At 43.6% G+C, this 27,094-nt stretch overlaps 1 long non-coding RNA gene across 2 annotated transcripts; it reads right to left on the bottom strand.

Moving 5' to 3' along the window:
• Positions 1-24,624: 24,624 nt before the first annotated feature.
• LOC144172719 (uncharacterized) lies at positions 24,625-26,405 on the bottom strand. Of its 2 annotated transcripts, XR_013323086.1 has the most exons (5): positions 26,292-26,405; positions 25,205-25,331; positions 25,047-25,126; positions 24,911-24,991; positions 24,625-24,841 (listed from the first exon to the last, which is right to left on the bottom strand). It is a non-coding gene; the product is annotated as an uncharacterized LOC144172719 (long non-coding RNA). The 2 variants fall into 2 exon arrangements; XR_013323085.1 differs by having other exon boundaries at positions 24,911-25,126.
• Positions 26,406-27,094: the final 689 nt, after the last annotated feature.

Here is a 27,094-nt window from a genome sequence, read left to right as displayed (position 1 = left end):
GATACGTTTAATACGCCAAGGCCTCGAAAATGAGCTACGGCTTCCACAACACGCAACTCGCCCATCCGAACCGTTTCGCCATCCTGATACGCGAATCTATGAAAATCTGTGATACCTTTTCAAACGATTACGGGCACTCACAATTTGCGCTTCAGAACAACCGGCCATTTGACACCTGCAGCAAGCCGGCCAATTATATACACCAAGTACTACGGCACTAGACCACGGTGCTTCCTAATGCCTCCATCGCAGCGCTCAGCGGTAGGGAAGTGCAATCGCTTTATTTGGACGACGTTATACCGACACTAATTTCAACACAAAACCAACAAAACGCTGCGAGCCAGAAACATCATTCGGCGAGAGTACGCGCAACAGCCCCTCAATGAGTCATGACAGTGAGAGTATCAGCGCATTATGGCGTCAGACGTACATCTAAATCGTATTCCTTAATCAACAGGTCACTGGAGAGTTGGTTCCACGGTGCCTTAATTATAAAGGGGAGTAGCCACATATTCCCGAAGCTAAAGGCAGTCGTTCCATTAACTAGTGGCTATGCGTACGAGTGGATATCGCCAGCAGCAATTACCACAGCAAGCGGCTCCTGCGACGAATGCCAACAGCGAGTGATGCTCACCGCGGTAAGCCCCGCACATCGCGCAAGAAGCGTGCGTCCACTCGCCACTCATGAGTGGTGAGCGGAGCTCGCCGCGAGCGGAACTCGCACTCGCGAGTGGTGAGTGGGACTCACCGCGAGTGGAACTCGCACTCGCGAGTGGTGAGCGGGGCTCGTCGTGAGTGGAACTCTCACTCGCAAATGGTGAGTGGGGCTCACTGCGAGTGCAACTCACACTCGCGAGTGCTGAGTGGGGTTCACCGCGAGTGCAACTCGCACTCGCGAGTGGGGAGTGGGGTTCACCGCAAGTGGCTTTCGCACTCGCGAGTGCTGAGCGGGGCTCGGCGCGAGTGGCGCTCGCACTCGCGAGTGCTGAGCGTGGCTCCCTGCGAGTGGAACTCGCACTCGCGAGTGGTGAACGGCGCTCACCGTGAGTGGCTCTCGCACTCACTCGCACTCGCACTCACCAGGCCAAATTGACGGTGAAGCTCACTCACCACTCACTCGTGAGTGGTGAGTGGGGTGTGTGTGAGTGCACTCATGAGTGAGTTTGCCGACCTATGTGCTTTACACTCCGGTATGAAACAAATATGTGTGACTGTGTAAAAGCACCCACACACAAAAGATGTTTTTTGTAGCTTTCCGATGTTTTTACGCTCGTAAAAAAATTATTAAATCAAGAGCGCACAAACACGTCACGATTAGTTCAAGAAATAGCCGTTGCGCTCCGATACCATCGACCCCCCAAAAAACCCCATCTCAGGGGCCCTTTAAGCCACGTCAAGCCCCCTTGTGCTGGTAGAGGCACGAGTTTCCCATTGTGGTCCTGCGGCTAAGAGAAATAACTCGGCACCCGTTCGTAATATTCACGCAACATGCTTACCACCCACTGGCCGATGCAATACTTAGCGAACTGGTTCGAGGATCTCTGCCATGCTGCAAGACTATCAGGCACTCCTTCCTGGATTCACACGGTGGCCTGATTCTAGTCCTCACTGGCTTCTTCCACAGCTTAACATCACTATACTGAAATACCAGGCATCGACCAGAGGGCCAATGTTCCTTTCTAAAACAGAAAAAAATTAAAAAGGAACAGAAACAGCTGAAACAGAAAAAAGAAAACCCAACTTATATGGCTACCCAAATCTGGCTGTAAAGAACCCGCAGTGAAGACAAGCAGCGTGAAAATGCTACGTATTAGTAGGCAAATCTGTGAGTTTCTGCAGATTTTAAAATTTTGCTTTCACTATTTCTTCTGTCTACGTTTTCGTAAAAGGCTCTAGTTTATTGTCATCCTGCCCAGAAAGGACACCACAACGATCCTGTGCCCTCAGGGACTTGAGCACTTTATCACAGTTTTTTTTTTTATTAGTATTCCCGATGGCATAAATACTATGTCACAAGTATATCCACGTGGCCTCCGGGTGCAGCCCTCTCTCGCCGTTCATACCTGTTGCGGGCGTCGCTCGTCACGCTAGCTATATCACGCCAAAATGGTGGCCACTCAGTGTCGTCGCTCGCATCACGCCGCATCGCAGGTGCGATTGCTCGCTCTCGTCGGGCAGTACACCTCGAAACGCGGCATGTGTAAACCACGCGGGGTGCGCTCTTCGGAAGAGCGGGCAGCCATTGAAGAACGTTCCTGATAATTATCGCAGGATCCACAATAACGGATAACAGCGTTCGGGTAAGTTCAGCGAAATGGATCGAGAGGTTTCGTTTAGGTCGATCGATATGGTTTTGTGCTTTCATTTCATTCATTGCGTTTTGATTTTGGCAGAAGTGTCTCGAGTTTTGCGATCATTGTGTTTCTACTTTTCGTTTGAATTAGGCTTAGCAAGGTCAAGCATCGCGTGCGCCCCTGTTTTCGGAGAGAAGGGGTTCGTTAATTATTTTCGTCTGCTTATGCACATGATTCTTCACCCTACTATACAGCATGCACAAATACACATATTGGTGTGTTTGTATACGCCTTGTCTTCACTTTTGCTTGTGTAATTATGTCAATAAATGTATAGTTGTAACGAGAATTAACGAGGCGCCAGAATAAATCATCTCATTCTTCGATTGGATGAACTGTTCACAGCGGAGGCGATGCAGCTCTTCAAAAAAGAGAAGAAAAATAAGTGCGAGCCCCTTTCACGCGGTTCTCGTATTTGTTCTTGTCTAAGTTCGAAGGGCTCGATCCTTTGCCTCCCCTAACTCTCAAATCTACCACCCTCCCCCTCCTCTTCTTCCGACCGTTTCGTATAAATCGCGAACTGCAACGGCCGCAACAAATGATGAGCAACTTCCGAGAACAGTTATTATTATTATTATTATTACTGTCCTTACTGGCCGCATGATGGCGCCCAGTAAGGACAAGTGCCTCCTCTGCTGCCTCGCTTTCTTCGGCAGGCAGGCGTTTTTTCGATGTTCTGCGTGTAAACGCCGTGCGCACGGAAAGTGCATTGTTCTTCCGGACGAGGAACTGCAGCGTTTGATCTGCGGTGAGCAGCCGTTCGTCTGCAATCTGTGTGTGGCCGCGGCGTCACCCGCTAGGCCTAGCGACCCCGGTGACCAAACCAGCGAAGACGGTGAGCCAGCGAACGTCCCGGCCAAACGAGTGGCGTCCCCTGTCGGAGCAAGCTTCAACCCTTCGGCGGACCTACGCGCAGAGGTACCGGCTTTGAAGAATCTCCTGTCCGAAGCCTGCGACAGCCTCTCCTTTCTTAGGATGTTGTCACCGAGCTGCGCGAGGAGAACCGGCTTCTGCGACGGGACCATGTGGCTGGGCTTGCCCATCAGGCTGCAATCGTCGCGTCCCTGCGTGAGGAGGTTCGCTGCCTGCGAGGGGAGCTCGCCCGTCCGCCGCCTTCCCCGCCTGCTTCCCCGAAGCCTGCTAGCCGTTCCACGCTACCGGTGACGTCACCGCACTCCGGTCTCCCCATGAGGTCGTCGTTCGCCGCAGCTGCCGCCGGTGCAGCGGGCGAAGGCGGCCCCCTCCTGTCCTCGACGAACGCTTCGGCATTCTTAGAACGCTCCAGCGGTCAACCAGGTGCGGTGTTGAGTGATTTGAGTTCCCCATCGGTCTGCCCTTTGCCTCCGCCTCTACGGTCCGACACTGCGAGTAATGGCCCGCCGGTGAACTTAGTGAAGAAAAGAAGCCCTCCTCGCGTTGGTGCATCGGAAGCTTCTGAGTTGGTTGTGGTGCGCCGACCGCCGAGCTCCAGGGCAATCTTTGTTTCGAAGTTGTCGGCTAACACTACATCTGGGCAACTGTTGGCCCACTTGTCGAATGTGCAAGTCACGCCATTGTCATGCAAACGCCTTAAAACCAAGCATGACTCCTATTCTTCTTTTTGTGTAACTGTTGACGCAGAGTGTTTCAGGCGCCTGTGCGACCCGTCTATGTGGCCAAAGGGCTGCCTCTTCAAGCCGTTCCAAGGCAAGCTCCACCCTGGCATGGTGCACAGCTGTGAAACTTCTGAGAATGACCAGTAAGAACGACACTCTCGACATCTATTATCAAAATGCTCGGGGTCTACGTACTAAGTCCTCCGAATTTCTTAGAAATGTTGTGTGCTCCAAATTTTCTACTATTGTTATTACTGAAACTTGGCTTTGCGATGATATCTCATCTTCCGACTATTTTCCTCCGACCTATGAAATTTTTAGAAGTGACAGAAAGTTAACCGGGCCCAAGCAAAAGGGTGGCGGTGTTCTCATTGCCATCGATCGCTCAGTGCAATGCGTGCGGCGTGCAGACCTCGAGACTGAGGAATCAGTCTGGCTTGAGGTAGGCCTCAAGAGGGGCGAGAAGCTGCTCATCGGTGCATTCTATATAACCCCGGATATTTTACCTGCTGAATATAATCTAAAGCTCACATCTATTGAAAATGTTTCCAATTCACACTCCAACCATAAGCTAATTATACTTGGGACTTCAACACCCCAGGTATTCACTGGAACAGTCTTTCATTTCAGCATAAAAACCATTATGCAGCGCAGAAATGCACCATGTTATTAGATTTTCAATCATTCACCTCCTTGCAGCAGTTCTGCCACATAGAAAACTTCTGTGGTAATGTCCTAGATGTGTGCTTCTCGAACTTGAAAAACGTAGAAGTGTGTGCCTCCGAAATATCTCTTGTACACCCCGACAAGTTTCACCCCCCTCTTATTGTCTCTGTCTCTGTCGCTGCCCAGCATTGCTATGGTGGTGTTGACGATTGTGCAGTCCCGCGATATGCTTTCAAGCGTGGAGATTATGTTGGGCTCTATCACTTTTATTCATCTGCTGAATGGTCTAGTGTTTTTGATGTCAATGATGTTGACGAACAGGTTCGACGTTTTACCGAAATTGTCAGGAGTGGCATGGAAAAGTACATCCCTTGTTATATGCCTGTTCATTCCAAATTTCCCCATTGGTTCTCTAAAGAACTTCGAAGTTCGCTTAAACTTAAGGACAGCGCCCACAAAAAGGCCAAGCGTTCTGGGCTCGACAAAAGGAAAGCGGAGTTTAGTCGGTATCGCTCACTTTGTAAAAGCCTCTACCGGCGTGACCACCAGCTCTATATAGAGTCGTTAGAGGCTTCTGCGTCTCAGAAACCGGCTGACTTCTGGAGGTATGTACGCGGCCGTTCCAAGGAGTCTAAAGAACACATTAGCCTGCTTAATTCCGATGGGGAACAGGTTGAGGATGTCGCCACTAGCTTTGCTCAGTACTTTCATTCTGTCTTTCAACTGCCAGGTGGTCACGACGAACGCCTATCGTTTAATAATATGTCTAATTTTAGTACACTTATGTTCGATGAAAAACTTGTCAATGATAGCCTTAAACGGATGAAACCGTCATTTTCCTGTGGTGCAGACGGAATTCCAGCAGCCTTCATGAAGGTTTACGGCAACATTTTTGTGCCTGTCTTAACTTCCATTTATAATAACTGTTTACTTTTCGGCAAATTTCCTCGTGCATGGAAGATTGCTCGAATTTTTTCAATATTTAAGTCTGGTGATAAGTCAGCCGTTACCAACTATCGCCCAATCTCACTCCTTTGTGTCGCCTCAAAACTCTTTGAGTCAGCTCTGCACAACGTTCTTGCTGCTTGCGTCAAGAACGTTCTGATACCAAATCAGCACGGCTTTTTCTCGGGTCGATCGACGGTTACAAATCTTGCAAGCTTCATGACTCAGGCTTCGGCTGCAGTTTGTGAAAACGGCCAGTTGGATGTTATCTATTTTGACCTCAGTAAGGCGTTTGATGTAGTGAACCATACATTATTAATTAACAAGCTTACTATGTCCGGTGTTGATGCAAGTCTTGTTGCCTTGTTGTCCAACTATCTCCTTGACCGGTCCTTTTACGTAGATGTAAACTTCAAAAGGTCTAGTGTTTACACTGCAACGAGTGGTGTACCTCAGGGTTCTGTGCTGGGTCCACTATTGTTTTCTATCTTTATCAATGATGTGTCAACAGTGTTAACAAAATCTTCATTTCTTCTCTATGCTGATGATGTCAAACTATTTAGGCACATTAGCAGTTTTCAGGACTGCTGTGCCTTGCAGAGGGATGTGTCGGAATTATCGGTCTGGTGCAGCAAAAACTGTCTAATTTTAAATCCAGCTAAAACAAAGGTTGTCACGTACAGCCGGAAAACCCATCGTCTACTGTTTTCCTACAGTATAGCGGGAGCTCCTTTGCAAAGGGTTGAGGAGATTAGGGACCTCGGGGTTCTTTTCGACAGTACCCTCTCTTTTTCTTCTCATATTAGGCTCATCACCCGGCGAGCGCTCCGAAGTCTTGGAAATGTGTGTCGGATTACAAAGGAATTCTCTTCTCCAGATCCATTTCTAATGCTATACAATGCAATATGTATCCCCCAGTTAGAATATGCTTCTGTTGCCTGGAACGGCATCTCCAAATCTAGTAGTGAATTAATAGAACGTGTGCAGAAGAAGTTTTTATCCATATTTAAGCACCGTCATCACAATCACAGTCCGGGTCCTGATTCTGACTTACCCATAGTTCCTTCCATTCCTTCGTTGACCTGCAGACGTATGCGTGCAGACCTTACATTTCTTCACAAAATTGTTCATGGTGACCTTTCTTGCGCAGACCTGCTTAACTGTTTAGAGTTTAGTGTTCCACAGAGGCCCACCAGGTCGCATCGCCCTTTCTTGACCGCTGCGCGCAACTCCAATCATTCTCCTGTGCGCAGAATACAGAATTGCTACAACCGCTTCTCTGAACGCCTTGACATCTTTCAAAGCTCCTTTACAATTTACCGTACTGCGCTGTTGAACACAGTATGTTAAACACCTATGATATCTCTGTCGTTCGTTTTTCTTTTTTTTATTGCTGAAATTTGGTTTCTCTGCGGTTCTGTTTAACCAATATAGTTGCCTGTTTTTGAAACTGTTTACTTATCATGCTTGTCTTATCATTTGTCTCTATACTGTTGTCATTGTTTTTGTTGTCTTACTGTCAAACTTTGTTCTCTGCTTGTTGTGTATTCATTACAATAAGCTGAGCCACAAAGGCATCTTTTTTCTTTTTTACCTGTACCCAGGCTGCGCCTGTGCTCTATTTTTGTAATTGTCGCTTGTTTGTTTCTTGCAATATGTTTCTTGTATTTTGTTTTCATGTAACTATCCGTGCGCCAGCACTCAGGCCTCTGGCTGTTCCTGGGCACGTAAATAAACATGATTGATTGATTGATTGATTGATTATTATTATTATTATTATTATTATTATTATTATTATTATTATTATTATTATTATTATTATTATTATTATTATTATTGCTGGCGCCCAGTAAGGACAAGTGCCTCCTCTGCTGCCTCGCTTTCTTCGGCAGGCAGGAGTTTTTTCGATGTTCTGCGTGTAAACGCCGTGCGCACGGAAAGTGCATTGTTCTTCCGGACGAGGAACTGCAGCGTTTGACCTCCGGTGAGCAGCCGTTCGTCTGTAATCTGTGTGTGGCCGCGGCGTCACCCGCTAGGCCTAGCGACCCCGGTGACCAAACCAGTGAAGACGGTGAGCCAGCGAACATCCTGGCCAAACGAGTGGCGTCCCCTGTCGGAGCATGCTTCAACCCTTCGGCGGACCTACGCGCAGAGGTAGCTGCTTTGAAGAATCTCCTGTCCGAAGCCTGCGACAGCCTCTCTTTTCTTGGGGATGTTGTCACCGAGCTGCGGGAGGAGAATTTTCGCTACTTCAATTTGTGTGTGTGTTGTCGCTTCCCTAGCAAAAATTCCAATAGAAATTTGTATTGGTCCAATAGAAATAATGTATTGGTCCTATAGGTCAGGCTATTGGTTCTATTTGAGTATCTATAGGACCAATACAAAATCTATTGGTCCGATAGAGTGACATGTATTGGTCCAATAGACCAATTCGTATTGGTTCTATTGGTCCCAATGGGACCAATAGCTATTGGGACTAAAAGCTATTGGGATAGTGGGACCAATAGCTATTGGTTGTATCAGCCTAATAGACCAATAGGGGATATCTATTGGTCAAATACATTGTTCGGTGCTATTGATTTACAGGCACTAATAAAAAGTAGAGCTGTTAGCTTTTTTTAGGCGGTGTGCTGCTAAGCCCAAGGACGGGGGTGCGATCCCGGCCGCAGCGGTTGTTTTCCAGATCGGGGAGAAAGGTAAAACCGCCCGTGTGTCGATCTTGTGCTGCGGCGCTCGATCGACACACCAACGGTGGTCAAAATTAATCTGCAGCCCTGCAAGCAATGTTTCTGCCCGAAGACATTCGATTCACGCCAGTTGCAAGCATTTTGCATTTAGCACGCCTCAAAAATAATGGCCCTGTAGCGCTCAAAAATTTCCTGGTAGCAACGAGTTGCAGCCGCCGGATCATGGTGGTTGCCCGCAATGCTTGCGACAAGCAAAAAACACCGCGCGTGTGATTCTGTGCCTACAGTAGTTATAGATTTTTTTCGCGAGCGTCAGCGCTCGCCTTCATAATCATCGCCTCTAATTTTTCTAAACTCGCTGTCATGGAGGAAAGAAAAGTTTCTCGCTGTGCTATAGTGCCTGGAATATACTCTAGGCACTGTAGCTGTGCCGCGGAGCGGCCATATTTGTTTTGGGTGCCGATTCAACGGCCGGTTCTTAGGATAGGTGTCGTACTTCATGTATGTTTGCAGAAAGCAAAGCCTACAAAATCAAAATTATCACCAAAATAATTAATCCCGCATTTTAAAATTGCATCATAATTTTAAGGTGACATACATTAATTAAAACTGCTCAATAATGCTTCTCTGAAAGTATGAACCTGGCGGAGGTTTCGTATGCAAGAAAAAGCAAAATGGCTTCTTCCATGTCCGGCGCTTTGGCACGATCCCCTGCACGGGCGTTCATCTCAGCGGCCAGCCACCGTGTTTGTAATTTTAGTGCCTCACATTTTATTTGTTAGTTTTAATGTTACGAGGACATCATCTGTGGAGCACTAGAACGTAAAGACACCTTCGACGTCGCTCGTACTCAAGGATTCTTGTCTTCACGCACGGCGGGGTGACGAACATGCACGCATTACGCAGCTCGGATTTGGGCATTTGAAGGTATGTATACATTTCTTTTCACCGTGAAGCTGTAGAAGCTTTTTCTCTCTATAAAATGTTTTATTAAAAATAGCAAAGCAGGTCAACAAGCGGTGCTTTTATTTTTGGAAAAGCCACTATCGATGCAACCACGTGTGAATTGAGTACAAATGCATGTAGGACTTCGTGTTCCGATTAACGACTGTGCATATAGCGTTTTGTACAGATGAAACGAAGTGCCGCGGGTAGTGTTTCATCCAGATGGAATCGAAACGGAATGTCTAGCTTTAGAAGCGTTCCGACCACATCGGCGTACTGACGCACCGTAGTTCGTTAGGGTCGAGCGGCGTGCTGCCGCAGAGTGGTATATGTTTCGCCTGGACGAAATGGTAGACACACTTATAAAAATGTGCAGTTATTGCGGAAATTTCTAATTATTGCCATCGGTTTTTGCAGGTCTTGCAGCTCTGACTCGCATTCGAGGAATATATGCACCGGAAATTCGACAGCCTGTCGGGCAATAAAGCTGCAGTCAACCAGCACTTACGGCTTTGTGGTATTTGAAGGGTAGTGGGACCACGTTGTGTTTAGAAACTTGCTGAAGCAAGTGTAGCATGGGCAAATGAATGCAGTGAACTAAAGGCCTTGGCATGCATTTGGCCATATTTCAGTGGGCCCATGATACCAATACACCTATAGGACTAGACCAATACACCAATAGGTACCAATACACCTATAGGACTAGACCAATACACCAATAGGTACCAATACACCTATAGACTGATACACCAATAGCTATTGGTGTCAATAACCCAATAGGCTATTGGTTTTGTCTATTGGTAATTTTTGATCGGGTTGTTTGTTTCTTTCAATATGTTTCTTGTATTTTGTTTTCATGTAACTATCCGTGCGCCAGCACCCAGGCCTCTGGCTGTTCCTGGGCACGTAAATAAACATGATTGATTGATTGATTGATTGATTGATTATTATTATTATTCATCGATGAACGAGGAGAGAGCATATCGGACGTTGCCAATGCCTTTGCGCGACAATTCCGTTCCACTTATGGCAACAACAGTGCAGCTTGCCCCCCTCCACAATCTCTAGGTTACTGTAAAAACTCAGAAGTGTTGGTTTCGGAAAGTCTCGTTTTGAAAGCTCTGAAACAATTGAAATCGTCATTTTCATGCGGCCCTGACGGCATTCCTTCTGCCGTACTGAAAGCGTTTGGTGATATCCTAGTTCCAGTATTGACGTGTATATTTCAAACTTCTCTCAAGTCTGGCAAGTTCCCCGCTAGATGGAAGAATGCAAGGGTTGTTCCTGTATTTAAGACAGGTTCAAAATTGGACCCCACGAACTACCGACCGATATCTATTCTATGTGCTGCTTCTAAATTGTTTGAGTCAATACTGCATAAACTACTCACATTCAGTATAAATACCACATTAATACCTGAACAGCATGGTTTTTTCGCGGGCCGATCGACCACTACCAATCTCGTCAACTTCATGCTGCATGCTTCGGAAGCTGTGCAAGGGAGAGGTCAACTTGATGTAGTCCACTTTGATTTAAGCAAGGCTTTTGATGTCGTCTGCCACGAGCTCTTAGCCAAAAAACTATCTGAGCTTGATATACAACCATCCCTGATATCTCTTATATGCAATTATCTATGTGATAGGTCATGTTTCGTGCATGTAAATGGACAGTCTTCTCTTTCCTATGAGGTCACCAGTGGTGTCCCTCAGGGCTCAGTGCTCGGGCCACTTCTCTTCTCAATCTTTATAAATGATGTCGCGACAATATTTAATGATTGTAATTTTCTTCTATATGCCGATGATGTAAAAATATTTAAATCTGTTTCCAACTCTGCCAGCTGTTCCGCTCTCCAGAGAGCAATCTCGTCCTTCTCGCATTGGTGCTCATGCAACAAACTCCTCATTAATACATCTAAAACTAAGGTAATGACATACACAAGAAAGACTGACAACATCTTGTTTCCATATAACATCAACGGTGAATTACTCCCACGTGTGGTAGAGGTTAATGACCTTGGCGTCACTTTCGACAGTAAACTGACCTTCTCTCCACATATTCAGGTAATTACTCGTAGAGCTCTTCGATCGCTTGGCGTTGTCTGTCGCGTGTCCAAGGAGTTCAAGGAGCCGCTTTCTCTTCTCAAGCTCTACACAACTATATGTCGTCCTCAGCTTGAATATGCATCTGTTGTCTGGAACAGCACGAGCAAAACAAACCGTAAGCTTGTAGAAAGGGTCCAAAATAAGTTCATATCTATCTTCAACCATCGCTTTGGCGATAGTAGTAATTATAACCCTGGATCGCCCTCTTCATTGACGCTATCATGCTTAACTTCCAGGCGGAACAAGGCTGATATTCTCTTCCTCTTTAAAATTATGCATGGCATAGTGTCTTGTGGTGAGCTGCTACAACATGTTCGTCTTTATGTGCCGCAAAAGTGGACCAGGAAACATGATACCTTTTGCAACCCCAATTGTCTGCGTGTCTTGTGCCCTGTGTGCCGACTGCAATGCACGTACAATCGGTACTCGGATTACCTTGATATATTTAATGATTGCCCTACTCTGTTTCGCAAACATGTCTGTGAGTTTGTATTGGCGTAACTGCCAACTTTTCTTATTCTGCATTTGTCTTTTATCCTTGAGTTCATGCACTTAAATGACTTTCATTCCGTAACTTCAACATAAGCTATACTTCCGTTTTTTTTCCCCTTTGTATTTTGTATTTTATTTTGTATTTGAGAGATGTGTACATTTTGTTTCGTGTGTTTCTGTTTCCGTGCGCCAGCACTAAGGCCCCCCCGGCTGTTCCTGGGCACGCAAATAAATGATTGATTGATTGATTGATTGATTGATTATTATTATTATTATTATTATTATTATTATTATTATTATTATTAGCGGTGGAATTAGCGGTGGCAGTGATAACAGTAGCGCCCCTTGTCACCAGGGCGGTAACTCTGGTTGTTTCCAACTGGATGAGAACATCGTGCGGACCAGTATCAAGCGGCTAAAGCCCTCGCTTTCTTGTGGACCAGATGGTATTCCTGGCGCCATTCTAAAAACGTATGCAAACATATTCGTTCCAGTGTTCACTTCAATGTTTAATAACTGTCTCCGGTCTGGCACGTTCCCTCGCTCATGGAAAATCTCTCGCGTATTCCCTGTATTCAAGTCAGGCCCAAAAACTGACGCCATAAACTATAGGCCAGTCTCGCTCCTTTGTTCTGCCTCTAAACTATTCGAGTTATCTCTTCATATGGTGTTGTCTTTCTCACTTAAACACGTCCTCATTCCTAATCAACATGGCTTTATGCGTGGTCGTTCAACTTCCACAAACCTCGCGTGCTTCATGGAGCAGGCTGTCCCAGCAATCGTTGGTAGAAGCCAGCTTGATGTGGTCTACTGTGACATGAGCAAGGCCTTTGATGTAGTCAACCACTCGTTATTGCTTGCCAAGCTCATTCTGTTAGATGTCCATGCTTCTTTGGTGGGTCTTATACGTTGCTATCTCCAGCAGCGATATTGCTATGTAAGTGTTAACGGTCAAACTTCATTTAGGTACAAAGCAACAAGTGGTGTACCCCAGGGATCTGTTCTGGGTCCCCTTCTTTTCTCCATTTTCATTAACGATGTTGCTTCTGTAATTCAAAATTCTTCTTTTTTGTTGTATGCTGATGATAGAGAAGTGCGCAATATTCATGACTGTAATTATCTTCAGGCTGATATTGCGTCATTCCATCGTTGGTGCACCAAAAACGACCTAATTTTGAACCCCACAAAAACGAAAGTTGTCTCCTATAGTAGAAAAACTCAACAGCTGCAATACTCTTATAAAATTGCAAGCACTGCATTGCCGAGGGTGACTGAAATTCGAGACTTGGGAGTACTATTTGATTCTTCTCTGACTTTCTCTTCCCACGTTACACAAATTACCCGTCGCTCTCTTCGATGTCTGGGTGCTGTTTGCAGGTATTCTAGAGAGTTTAAAGGTCCTCTTCCTTTTTTAAAGTTGTATTCGGCTCTCTGCCTACCTCTTCTCGAATACGGCTCTGTTGTTTGGAATGGAACTTGCAAGTCCAATAGTGACCGTATCGAAAGAGTTCAAAATAAGTTCCTCTTTATCTTTAAGCACCGCTTCCGTCATGTGCTAGAAGACGCTAACGGCAGTGTGCCTTTTCTGAAAAGCCTTCCTTCCCTTCGGTGTCGACGAATGCGAGCTGATATTATCTTTCTTTATAAACTTCTTCATGGGGATATTTTGTGTGACGACTTGGTTACACTTATCAATGTCAACTTACCGAACAAACTTTTCCGAACATTTCGAACTTTTAGAACAGATGCTTTAAGTAGAAGACGCTCGTCCATCTGCAGAATACAATGTGCATATAATGAATATTCTGATCGTCCTAATATATTTCAGAGCTCTTTTTCTTTGTTCTCAAACGACTTGAAAACTGTTGTAGCTTAAGTGCCTTTAGTCATTGCAAATTTATGTGCTGTATTTATTTTAGGCAAATCATGTTCTTCTTTGTTTGTTTTTCACATTTCCTGGTTTTGCGTTGCTTGAATTTCTGTAGGTTTGAGTGCCAGTGCTTGTAATGCTGAACTTCTTTCAAAGTTGAAACTTCCGAACATTATGTTATAAAACCTTCGTGTTATGCGTATAACTTATCGCTGTCATGTTCAGTGAGTATTTCCTGTTTTTCACGTGCCTTGAACATTTCGCTGTCCGAGTGTCATGGCTTGCAACGCTAGGTCTCCTGTTTCTTTTCTTTTCTTTTCTTTTCTTTTTTTTTTTTTTGCTGTTTTGCTTTCTGAGATTACTGTAACTATCTTTACTTTGTTGTTTCTTTCATGCATACAGTTTTGTGTGTTGTGTTGTCTTGATTTTAGTTTGTTTTTATGTACGATTTGTATATGGTGTACCAGTACCAAGACCCTAGGGTTGTTCCTGGGCACCGAAAATAAAGGTTGATTGATTGATTGATTGATTGATTGATTGATTATTAGCTGTCCGAGTGTCATGGCTTGCAACGCTAGGTCTCCTGTTTCTTTTCTTTTCTTTTCTTTTTTTTTTGCTGTTTTGCTTTCTGAGATTACTGTAACTATCTTTACTTTATTGTTTCTTTCATGCATACAGTTTTGTGTGTTGTGTTGTCTTGATTTTAGTTTGTTTTTATGTACGATTTGTATATGGTGTACCAGTACCAAGACCCTAGGGTTGTTCCTGGGCACCGAAAATAAAGGTTGATTGATTGATTGATTGATTGATTATTATTATTATTCGACACCTATGCATCCTTTTATATTTCCTTGAATGAAGAGTGTTTCGAGCGCCTAAATGACCCCGCTGTTTGGCCGAAAGACTGCCTCTTTAAGGAGTTCCGAGGCATGTTTCGCGAAGGCATGCTTCACAGCTCTGAGCGCATCACGTAAGAAAAACAACCATGACTAGTTTAGATGTTTTTTATCAGAATGTGCGAGGTCTTCGAACTAAGGCGACTGAATTTTTTGGTAACGTTCTGGCTTCTTGCTTTCCGTTAATAGCTATATCTGAAACTTGGTTGTGCCCTGATATCCTATCCAGTGATTATTTTCCTCAAAATTACCATGTATATCGTAATGATCGTGCTTTAACGGGATGCAAACAAAAAGGGGGCGGGGTCCTTCTCGCCGTTGACAAATCTCTCCCGTGTGTGCTACGTAGCGATATTGATAACGCAGATGAGTCTTTATGGGTCGAAATTCATTTCTCTAAATCTGAAAAACTTCTAGTTGGTGTTTTTTACATTCCTCCTGATGTAGCTCCTGAGGCGTTCAATAAGTTAATCTCCTCCATTGAACAGGTGCTTATCACTCATGGCAACCGCAAAGTCCTCCTGCTTGGAGATTTTAATGCTCCTGGCGTGGAGTGGAGCCAGCTAACTTGTTCCCACTTCAACCACCACATTGAACAGAAGGGTAATAGGTTGCTAGATTTTGTGGCTTTCACTTCTATGGCACAGTGTAATCGCATAAAAAATTGCAGTGGAAATATTCTGGACCTGTGCTTTTCGAACTTTGACGGCGTTAGTGTGTTGCACTCTGATTGTTCTTTAGTAATACCGGACAGATTTCATCCTCCTCTTTCTATTTCCTGTTGCCTCCCTTCATTGCTCCACCGTTCCGTAAATTCCAACAACACGCAACCTCATTACGCTTTCGCCAGGGGAGATTATGCTGGGCTGTATGGCTATTTTTCCGCTGCCCCTTGGTCGACCGTCATTGACCACACTGATGTCAATGAACAAGTCGACCGTTTCACAGAGATTGTGCTTTCGGGTATGAAGGAATACATCCCGCAATATTTACCGAGGAGGTTCAAGTTTCCACACTGGTTTTCTTCTGAATTGCGGGATGCCCTGAAACTCAAGGAACGTGCGCACAGAAAGATGAAGCGCTCTGGTGCCAACCAGTTTGCTCAGGAATTCCGGCGCCTACGTGCCCTATGTAAAATATTGCACAAACGTGATCATACTTCGTACCTGGCGTCGGTAGAAACTAAAGCAACTCACCAACCGGGAGCCTTCTGGAAATACATTCATTCTAGATCTAGTACAACTAACGGTTCTATTCGTCTTCTAGACTCCAACGGCGATGAGGTTGTCAGGGTGGCCGACTGCTTTGCTCGTCAATTTTCTTCTTTTTTTGGGATTAGCGGTGGTAGTGACAACAGCAGCGCCCCTTGTCACCAGGGCGAGAACTCCGGTTGTTTACAACTGGACGAGAACATCATTCGGACCAGCATCAAGCGGCTCAAGCCCTCGCTTTCTTGTGGGCCAGATGGTATTCCTGCTGCAATCCTAAAAACATATGCAAATATATTCGTTCCTGTGTTCACTTCAATATTTAATAACTGTCTCCGGTCGGGAACGTTTCCTCGCTCATGGAAAATCTCTCGCGTATTCCCTGTTTTCAAGTCAGGCCTAAAAACTGACGCTATAAACTATAGGCCTGTCTCGCTGCTTTGTTCTGCCTCTAAAATTTTCGAGTTATCTCTTCATATGGTCTTGTCTTTCTCATTTAAACATGTCCTCATTCCTAATCAACATGGATTTATGCGTGGTCGTTCAACTTCCACGAACCTTGTATGCTTCATGGAGAAGGCTGTCCCAGCAATCGTTGGTAGAAGCCAACTGGATGTGGTCTACTGTGACATGAGCAAAGCCTTTGATGTTGTCAACCACTCGTTATTGCTTGCAAAGCTCACTCTGTTAGATGTACACGCTTCTTTGGTGGGTCTTATACGTTGTTATCTCAAGGAGCGATATTGCTATGTAAGTGTTAACGGTCAAACATCATTTAGGTACAAAGCAACCAGTGGTGTACCCCAAGGCTCCGTCCTGGGTCCCCTTCTTTTTTCCATTTTCATTAACGATGTTGCTTCTGCCATTCAAAATTCTTCTTTTTTGTTGTACGCTGATGATATAAAAATCTTTAGAGAAGTGCGTAGTGTTCAGGACTGTAATTCTCTTCAGGTTGATATTGTGTCATTCCATCGTTGGTGCACCAAAAACGACCTTATTTTGAACCCTTCAAAAACTAAAGTTGTCTCCTATAGTAGAAAAACTCAACAACTGCAATACCCTTATGAAATTGCAGGCACCACACTGCCGAGGGTGACCGAAATTCGGGACTTGGGAGTACTGTTTGATTCTTCTCTGACTTTCTCTTCCCACATTGCACAAATTACCCGTCGGTCTCTTCGTTGTCTGGGTGCTGTTTGCAGGTATTCTAGAGAGTTTAAAGGTCCGCTTCCTTTCTTAAAGTTGTATTCGGCTCTCTGCTTACCTCTTCTTGAATACGGGTCTGTTGTCTGGAATGGAACTTGCAAGTCCAATAGTGACCGTATCGAAAGGGTTCAAAATAAGTTCCTTTCTATCTTTAAGCACCGCTTCCGTCATGTGCAAGACGACGCAAACGGCATCATGTCTCTTCTGAAAAGCATTCCTTCCCTTCGGTGTCGACGAATGCGAGCTGATATTATCTTTCTCTATAAACTTCTTCATGGTAATATTTTGTGTGACGATTTGGTTACACTTATCAATGTCAATTTGCCAAATAAACTTTTCAGAAAATTTCCAGCTTTCAGACCAGTTGCTTTAAATAGCCGACGCTCGTCCATCTGCCGAATACAATGTGCATATAATGAATATTCCGTTCGGCTTGATATATTCCAGAGCTCCTTTACTTTGTTCTCTAATGAGTTGAAAACTGTTGTAGCTTAAGTCCTTTATGTCATTCCAAATTTATGTACCCTATGTATTATGTGCAAACTGTTCTTGCTTGCTTTTCACTTTTTCTTGTTTTGTGTTGCTTGAATATTTGTACGTTTTTAGTGTCAGTGTTGGTAATGCTGAAGCTTTTCCCCCCTTTTTTTTTGGAACTTCCTAATATGTTGTTAGAAAACCTTGGCTATATACGTATACTCTATGTCATGTTGATTCAATATTTGCTTGTATAGTTCCTATTTTTCACATCTACTGAACGTTTTGCTGGCCGAGTGGCATGGCTTGCAACACTAAGCCTGCCTTTTCTTTTTTGACTGTCTGTTCTTTTTTTTTTCTTCCTTTTTTGCTTTCTAAGATTTCTGTAACTATTTTTACTTTATTGTTTATGTCATACATATAGTTTGTGTATGTTGTCTTGTCTTAATTGTAGTGTTTTTTTTTTTTGTATGGTGTACCAGTACCAAGACCCTAGGGTTGTTCCTGGGCACCGAAAATAAAGGTTGATTGATTGATTGATTGATTATTATTAACTTTTTTTATTCTGCATTTGTCTTTTATCCTTGAGTTCATGCACTTAAATGACTTTCATTCCGTAACTTCAACATAAGCTATCCTTTCGTTTTTTTTTGTATTTTGTATTTTATTTTGTTTTTGAAAGATGTGTACATTATGTTTCGTGTGTTTCTGTTTCCGTGCGCCAGCACAAAGGCCGACCCCGGCTGTTCCTGGGCACGCAAATAAATGATTGATTGATTGATTGATTGATTGATTATTATTATTATTATTATTATTATTATTATTATTATTATTATTATTATTATTATTATTATTATTATTATTATTATTATTATTATTACTATTATTATTATTATTATTATTAAATTCGACACCTATGCATCCTTTTATATTTGATTGAATGAAGAGTGTTTCGAGCGCCTAAATGACCCCGCTGTTTGGCCGAAAGACTACCTCTTTAAGGAGTTCCGAGGCATGCTTCGCGAAGGCATGCTTCACAGCTCTGAGCGCATCACGTAAGAAAAACAACCATGACTAGTTTAGATGTTTTTTATCAGAATGTGCGAGGTCTTCGAACTAAGGCGACTGAATTTTTTGGTAACGTTCTGGCTTCTTGCTTTCCGTTAATAGCTATATCTGAAACTTGGTTGTGCCCTGATATCCTATCCAGTGATTATTTTCCTCAAAATTACCATGTATATCGTAATGATCGTGCTTTAACGGGATGCAAACAAAAAAAGGGCGGGGTCCTTCTCGCCGTTGACAAATCTCTCCCGTGTGTGCTACGTAGCGATATTGATAACGCAGATGAGTCTTTATGGGTCGAAATTCATTTCTCTAAAACTGAAAAACTTCTAGTTGGTGTTTTTTACATTCCTCCTGATGTAGCTCCTGAGGCGTTCAATAAGTTAATCTCCTCCATTGAACAGGTGCTTATCACTCATGGCAACCGCAAAGTCCTCCTGCTTGGAGATTTTAATGCCCCTGGCGTGGAGTGGAGCCAGCTAACTTGTTCCCACTACAACCACCACATTGAACAGAAGGGTAATAGGTTGCTAGATTTTTTGGCTTTCACTTCTATGGCACAGTGTAATCGCATAAAAAATTGCAGTGGAAATATTCTGGACCTGTGCTTTTCGAACTTTGATGGCGTTAGTGTGTTGCACTCTGATTGTTCTTTAGTAATACCGGACAGATTTCATCCTCCTCTTTCTATTTCCTGTTGCCTCCCTTCATTGCTCCACCGTTCCGTAAATTCCAACAACACGCAACCTCATTACGCTTTCGCCAGGGGAGATTATGCTGGGCTGTATGGCTATTTTTCCGCTGCCCCTTGGTCGACCGTCATTGACGACACTGATGTCAATGAACAAGTCGACCGTTTCACAGAGATTGTGCTTTCGGGTATGAAGGAATACATCCCGCAATATTTACCGAGGAGGTTCAAGTTTCCACACTGGTTTTCTTCTGAATTGCGGGATGCCCTGAAACTCAAGGAACGTGCGCACAGAAAGATGAAGCGCTCTGGTGCCAACCAGTTTGCTCAGGCATTCCGGCGCCTACGTGCCCTATGTAAAATATTGCACAAACGTGATCATACTTCGTACCTGGCGTCGGTTGAAACTAAAGCAACTCACCAACCGGGAGCCTTCTGGAAATACATTCATTCTAGATCTAGTACAACTAAAGATTCTATTCGTCTTCTAGACTCCAACGGCGATGAGGTTGTCAAGGTGGCCGACTGCTTTGCTCGTCAATTTTCTTCTTTTTTTGGGATTAGCGGTGGTAGTGACAACAGCAGCGCCCCTTGTCACCAGGGCGAGAACTCCGGTTGTTTACAACTGGACGAGAACATCATTCGGACCAGCATCAAGCGGCTCAAGCCCTCGCTTTCTTGTGGGCCAGATGGTATTCCTGCTGCAATCCTAAAAACATATGCAAATATATTCGTTCCTATGTTCACTTCAATATTTAATAACTGTCTCCGGTCGGGAACGTTTCCTCGCTCATGGAAAATCTCTCGCGTATTCCCTGTTTTCAAGTCAGGCCTAAAAACTGATGCTATAAACTATAGGCCTGTCTCGCTGCTTTGTTCTGCCTCTAAAATTTTCGAGTTATCTCTTCATACGGTCTTGTCTTTCTCATTTAAACAGGATCCTCATTCCTAATCAACATGGATTTATGCGTGGTCGTTCAACTTCCACGAACCTTGTATGCTTCATGGAGCAGGCTGTCCCAGCAATCGTTGGTAGAAGCCAACTGGATGTGGTCTACTGTGACATGAGCAAAGCCTTTGATGTTGTCAACCACTCGTTATTGCTTGCAAAGCTCACTCTGTTAGATGTACACGCTTCTTTGGTGGTCTTATACGTTGTTATCTCAAGGAGCGATATTGCTATGTAAGTGTTAACGGTCAAACATCATTTAGGTACAAAGCAACCAGTGGTGTACCCCAAGGCTCTGTTCTGGGTCCCCTTCTTTTTTCCATTTTCATTAACGATGTTGCTTCTGCCATTCAATATTCTTCTTTTTTGTTGTACGCTGATGATATAAAAATCTTTAGAGAAGTGCGTAGTGTTCAGGACTGTAATTCTCTTCAGGTTGATATTGTGTCATTCCATCGTTGGTGCACCAAAAACGACCTTATTTTGAACCCTTCAAAAACTAAAGTTGTCTCCTATAGTAGAAAAACTCAACAGCTGCAATACCCTTATGAAATTGCAGGCACCACACTGCCGAGGGTGACCGAAATTCGGGACTTGGGAGTACTTTTTGATTCTCCTCTGACTTTCTCTTCCCACATTGCACAAATTACCCGTCGGTCTCTTCGTTGTCTGGGTGCTGTTTGCAGGTATTCTAGAGAGTTTAAAGGTCCGCTTCCTTTCTTAAAGTTGTATTCGGCTCTCTGCTTACCTCTTCTTGAATACGGGTCTGTTGTCTGGAATGGAACTTGCAAGTCCAATAGTGACCGCATCGAAAGGGTTCAAGATAAGTACCTTTCTATCTTTAGGCACCGTTTCCGTCATGTACAAGAAGACGCAAACGGCAGCATGTCTTGTCTCAAAAGTATTCCTTCCCTTTGGTGTCGACGAATGAGAGCTGACATTATCTTTCTTTATAAACTTCTTCATGTTGATATTTTGTGTGATGACTTGGTTGCACTTATCACTGTCAACTTGCCGAACAAACTTTTCCGAAGATTTCGAACTTTCAGAACAGATGCTTTAAGTAGACGACGCTCGTCCATCTGAATATTCCGATCGTCTTGATATTTTCCAGAGCTCTTTGTCTTTGTTCTCTAATGAATTGAAAACTGTTGTAGCTTAAGTGCCTTTATGTCATTTATGTGCCGTATTTCTGTTCAATATTTATTTTATGCAAATCATCATTTTGCTTGTTTGTTTTTCACTTTTCCTGATTTTGTGTTGCTTGAATTTCTGTCGGTTTAAGTGTCAGTGCTTGTAATGCTGAACTTCGTTTTTCCATTTTGAAACTTCCTAACATTTTGTTACAAAACCTTTGTTTTATGTGTATAATCTATCTCCGTCATGTTCATTGAGTATTTGCTTGTGTATTTTCAATTTTTCACGTGCCTTCAACGTTTTTGCTGGCCGGGTGTCATGTCTTCTAACACTAGGCTTCCTTTTTTTTTGCTGTTTTGCATTCTGGGATCTCTGTAACTATGTTTACCTTATTGTTTCTTTCATATATATGGTTTTCTGTGTTGTGTTGTCTTGATTTTAGTTTGTTTTTATGAATGCTTGTATATGGTGTACCAGTACCAAGACCCTAGGGTTGTTCCTGGGCACCAAAAATAAAGGTTGATTGATTGATTGATTGATTGATTGATTGATTGATTGATTATTATTATTATTATTATTATTAAAACTGACAAACTTCTAGTTGGTGTTTTTTACATTCCTCCTGATGTAGCTCCTGAGGCGTTCAATAAGTTAATCTCCTCCATTGATCAGGTGCTTATCACTCATGGCAACCGCAAAGTCCTCCTGCTTGGAGATTTTAATGCTCCTGGCGTGGAGTGGAGCCAGCTAACTTGTTCCCACTACAACCACCACATTGAACAGAAGGGTAACAGGTTGCTAGATTTTTTGGCTTTCACTTCTATGGCACAGTGTAATCGCATAAAAATTGCAGTGGAAATATTCTGGACCTGTGCTTTTCGAACTTTGATGGCGTTAGTGTGTTGCCTCTGATGGTTCTTTAGTAATACCGGACAGATTTCATCCTCCTCTTTCTATTTCCTGTTGCCTCCCTTCATTGTTCCACCGTTCCGTAAATTCCAACAACACGCAACCTCATTACGCGTTCGCCAGGGGAGATTATGCTGGGCTGTATGGCTATTTTTCCGCTGCCCCTTGGTCGACCGTCATTGACCACACTGATGTCAATGAACAATTCGACCGTTTCACAGAGATTGTGCTTTCGGGTATGAAGGAATACATCCCGCAATATTTACCGAGGAGGTTCAAGTTTCCACACTGGTTTTCTTCTGAATTGCGGGATGCCCTGAAGCTCAAGGAACGTGCGCACAGAAAGATGAAGCGCTCTGGTGCCAACCAGTTTGCTCAGGAATTCCGGCGCCTATGTGCCCTATGTAAAATATTGCACAAACGTGATCATACTTCGTACCTGGCGTCGGTAGAAACTAAAGCAACTCACCAACCGGGAGCCTTCTGGAAATACATTCATTCTAGATCTAGTACAACTAAAGATTCTATTCGTCTTCTAGACTCCAACGGCGATGAGGTTGTCAAGGTGGCCGACCGCTTTGCTCGTCAATTTTCTTCTTTTTTTGGGATTAGCGGTGGTAGTGACAACAGCAGCGCCCCTTGTCACCAGGGCGAGAACTCCGGTTGTTTACAACTGGACGAGAACATCATTCGGACCAGCATCAAGCGGCTCAAGCCCTCGCTTTCTTGTGGGCCAGATGGTATTCCTGCTGCAATCCTAAAAACATATGCAAATATATTCGTTCCTGTGTTCACTTCAATATTTAATAACTGTCTCCGGTCGGGAACGTTTCCTCGCTCATGGAAAATCTCTCGCGTATTCCCTGTTTTCAAGTCAGGCCTAAAAACTGATGCTATAAACTATAGGCCTGTCTCGCTGCTTTGTTCTGCCTCTAAAATTTTCGAGTTATCTCTTCATACGGTCTTGTCTTTCTCATTTAAACAGGATCCTCATTCCTAATCAACATGGATTTATGCGTGGTCGTTCAACTTCCACGAACCTTGTATGCTTCATGGAGCAGGCTGTCCCAGCAATCGTTGGTAGAAGCCAACTGGATGTGGTCTACTGTGACATGAGCAAAGCCTTTGATGTTGTCAACCACTCGTTATTGCTTGCAAAGCTCACTCTGTTAGATGTACACGCTTCTTTGGTGGGCCTTATACGTTGTTATCTCAAGGAGCGATATTGCTATGTAAGTGTTAACGGTCAAACATCATTTAGGTACAAAGCAACCAGTGGTGTACCCCAAGGCTCCGTTCTGGGTCCCCTTCTTTTTTCCATTTTCATTAACGATGTTGCTTCTGCCATTCAAAATTCTTCTTTTTTGTTGTACGCTGATGATATAAAAATCTTTAGAGAAGTGCGTAGTGTTCAGGACTGTAATTCTCTTCAGGTTGATACCCTAGTAGCACAGAATGTTGCCCGAACATTTCCACAACGTTTCCCCTTAACGTTGCCAAAACGTGGCTAATGTCCGCTTTTTTTAACGTTAGTGCAATGTTTCCCAGAAACATTGCGTCAACATGATATTAGCATTGCTCCAACATGGGGGCAACGTTTTAAGGGTGTTGTTTTAATGTTTGGATAACGTTGTTTCTGACGTTCGTCAACGTTGCTACACTCTTGGAGCAACCTTCCAGCCACGTGCAGGACACATTTGAACAACGTTATGAGACGTTTTCTGATGACATTGCAGCAACTTTTCAGCTACATTTTCGCAACGTGCATACCACATTTAAGCATATCCCTGTACCATTCGGACGTTGTGATAACATTGCTACAATCTTGCAGCAACTTTAGATCCACACTTTTAACATGAAGTTAGCATACAAAGAACGTTGCTGCAACGTTCAAGCAATGTTTTTATGAAGTTGCAATAACATTCCTACAATTTTGCGGTAACTTTCCAGCTATATTTTTCCAACGTGCGGGTAACATTTAGAAAACGTCGCTATCATGTTCAAGCGATGCTTCCTACAACGTTACCGCGACTTTACAGATACGTTTTTTCCCCACGAGGGTCGCATCCGCGCACTGTTGATATGAAGCAATGTTTCTCTTACGAAGCGATGATATTGCAGCAATGTACAGGTAACTTACAGTTACATGTATCTAATATACATGCAACAATAACTAGATGAAAATATTATAAGTTAACTTTTTCCTAGACAGACGATTGTTGACTGCATGATAAGCGAGCACTTCAAACAGGCCTCGTCCTCATAAACTCCTGAAAGGTATAAACTGGCATTTTAGACTGCATGTTCATACATTTGATCCCTACACTGACCAACACACACAATTAAGGCAGTCCGGCAAAATAACAAACTAAGAAATGGCGGAGTTTTAAAACAAGGAACATGCCAGCTCGCGTAAATAACAACACTGACACTCTTTAAGATGAAAGAACATGTGCGTTTTATTTTACCATTAACAATCGATCCGAATACGTATTGTGTTAAAGCAATTGAATTTCGCAAGTACGCTGTTTCAGCCGTTGTCTTCGTTTTTCTCCTCCTGGGCTTGCTTGTTCTTCTGCCTTGACAAGTCAGTTTGATGACATACTTGACGGCCATGAACCCAGTAACATGGGGTTGTTACTGCCACGCTTCTGCGAAATGAAAAAAAGCTGTAGTTTAGGAGAAGTTGCAAAGTTGTTACAGCATAGACAATGTCTCACCTCTCAGAACACCAGGACTTTTGGCATACAATATGGCCTCATCAATTTTCTTGTACTTCAAATGAGGTTTGACTGCCATTCCTGGAAAACAAACAAAATGGCATTGCTCTAACACACAGGGTGCTCAGAAGCTCACCTGCAGTTTGGATGACGCTTGCTGCCAGATGAGCTTATTCGTGTGTCAATGTTGTGGTGCTGGTAAATCATAAGGTATTTCTGAAACAAAACAGAGTGTATAGAAGTGGTTCAGAAAACTGAAGTGAAGCAAATTTTAGCTAATAGAGAAAACCTTACCTTTAGGAAGGAATATTATAGCAAAACAGGCCTCTTCACTTTTCACTTTGTCTTGCTTGTTTAACTTTTTCTAATGCCCGTGCCAACTTTATGACGCACATCGCTTGAGTTGGTTTCTCAAGCATCCCTGGAAAACAGAAAAGGACAAAATACTGAATTATATAAAATACCTTACAGCTTTCTTTCCAGGCCATTGAGTAATTAAGTGAAAAGTCTTCGATCCGACAGCTTGCCAGAGAATTTTCAATTAACAAGAGAAGCCGACCAACTGATGACGACGTGGTACGTCGGCAATCATTGAAAGAGGACGATAATGACCTCAATGTCCATAAACATAAAAACGCAACGAACAAAAATTAGTAAACAGGCAAATGTAAAGAAGGGAAACATTACATGTACAACTAGATCAAATTACGATCGTGTATTTTCTTGGTTGCCTAATTTTACCTTTTGCTCTCGAAAAATGTGCTAAAAACTGGCTTGAGCTGTTTTATTTTCTTATTTTTATTTATTTTTGATCATTTTATTTATTTATTTTTATTTGTCATTTATTTTCTTTATAGTTATAAGCATCCGACGTAGACCAGCCTTTCACATGGAAAATATGTGAATACTACAAAGACGTCAGGCGTTGTTTTACATCGTAAGATGGTTCGCATAAGCAGCTGATAACATATGGCTTAACTGCAACGCTAAATTGTGTTCCGTTACAGCATGCCGCCGAAACTCGCGTGAAATTAAACATAACAAAGTTATATTTATTACTTGTATTTTTCGCGTTCGTGAGCAGCTGCGGCGAGAAGTAAATTAAAAGCCAATCGTAGATATCAAGGTTCTTGCAGAACATATATACACTCGATTTCAGCATCATAACAAAAAATCTACTACTGAGCGCCCACCTGATTTCTCATTATACTCTTTCCATAAAATTTAAGTGAATACGTGTTCCCCTTTTACAACCGTACGCATTCACAAACGCAAGGATATGCTTAGAAGTTAGAAAAGGGAGGGCAATCTTGTTCCCGCTCTTTTACGAAGTAAACTGCATTCGAAAGAACGAGGCGAGCTCAGAAAATCGAGCGCTTACCTTCACTGGTCGGTTGCTATGAACTTTCCGGCCCGCAAATATTCGCCGTAACATGCGGCCACTCAACAATATTTCGTATGACATGGTTCCTTCTCCATTCCGTTTGATTGTCACTATGGCTGCTCCTTTCTGAAAAAAGCGCGCGTATTTCGTCTACTCTTCCCAACCCACCGCCGGCTGCCAGTCGCAAAGGAGCATGAGGGGAGGACCCCTCTGCGAGGGGCGCGCACGTGTGCGTGTGTGAGAGGAGGGTAGGACGCTGGCCAAGGACGAAAGCCTTTTCTTTCGGTCTTTTTTTTTTTTTTTTTTTTCAGCCATCCCCCACTTCGCGCTCGGCTGCTGAAACTTCCTTCGCGACACACAGAAGGGACGAAACGGGACGCAGCGTCGACGAAAACAAAAAATAAGGCATAAAGGAATGCGCGAGACAGCGTGCCTGATTCCCAGCTGAAGTCTCGGAAAAAGGCGGGGTTCCGAGAACGCCTGGCGCCCTGCTGTATTTCGTTTCGCGCCAAGCAGAACGCGACAAGTGTTCGATGCATTGGAACCTCTTACGAATAAAAATTACACCAGGAAAAATCTGAAGATAGTGTGTGCAATGCTATTGGAAGGGAACAAGAGCAAAAATTTTCAGGTTACTTGGAAGGTTCGTTTGTATAATGAGAAAAGATCCTTGAAATAGGCCAATGAGCTTTCGTACAGGCAGTATCTCCTGGAAAATGGGTGTCACACCAGGGTTAGGTCTTTGTTTTCTTTTATTGTTTCATATATGTTACAATATAATGGGGCTCTGACTTTGGCGC

This window comes from Haemaphysalis longicornis, unplaced genomic scaffold (assembly GCF_048455015.1).
Source record: "Haemaphysalis longicornis isolate Haplotype H1 unplaced genomic scaffold, Haemaphysalis longicornis Haplotype H1 scaffold_253, whole genome shotgun sequence".
NCBI lineage: Eukaryota > Metazoa > Arthropoda > Arachnida > Ixodida > Ixodidae > Haemaphysalis > Haemaphysalis longicornis.
Note: the sequence above shows the minus strand (reverse complement) of the source record. Positions and strands in the feature narration are given on the sequence as shown.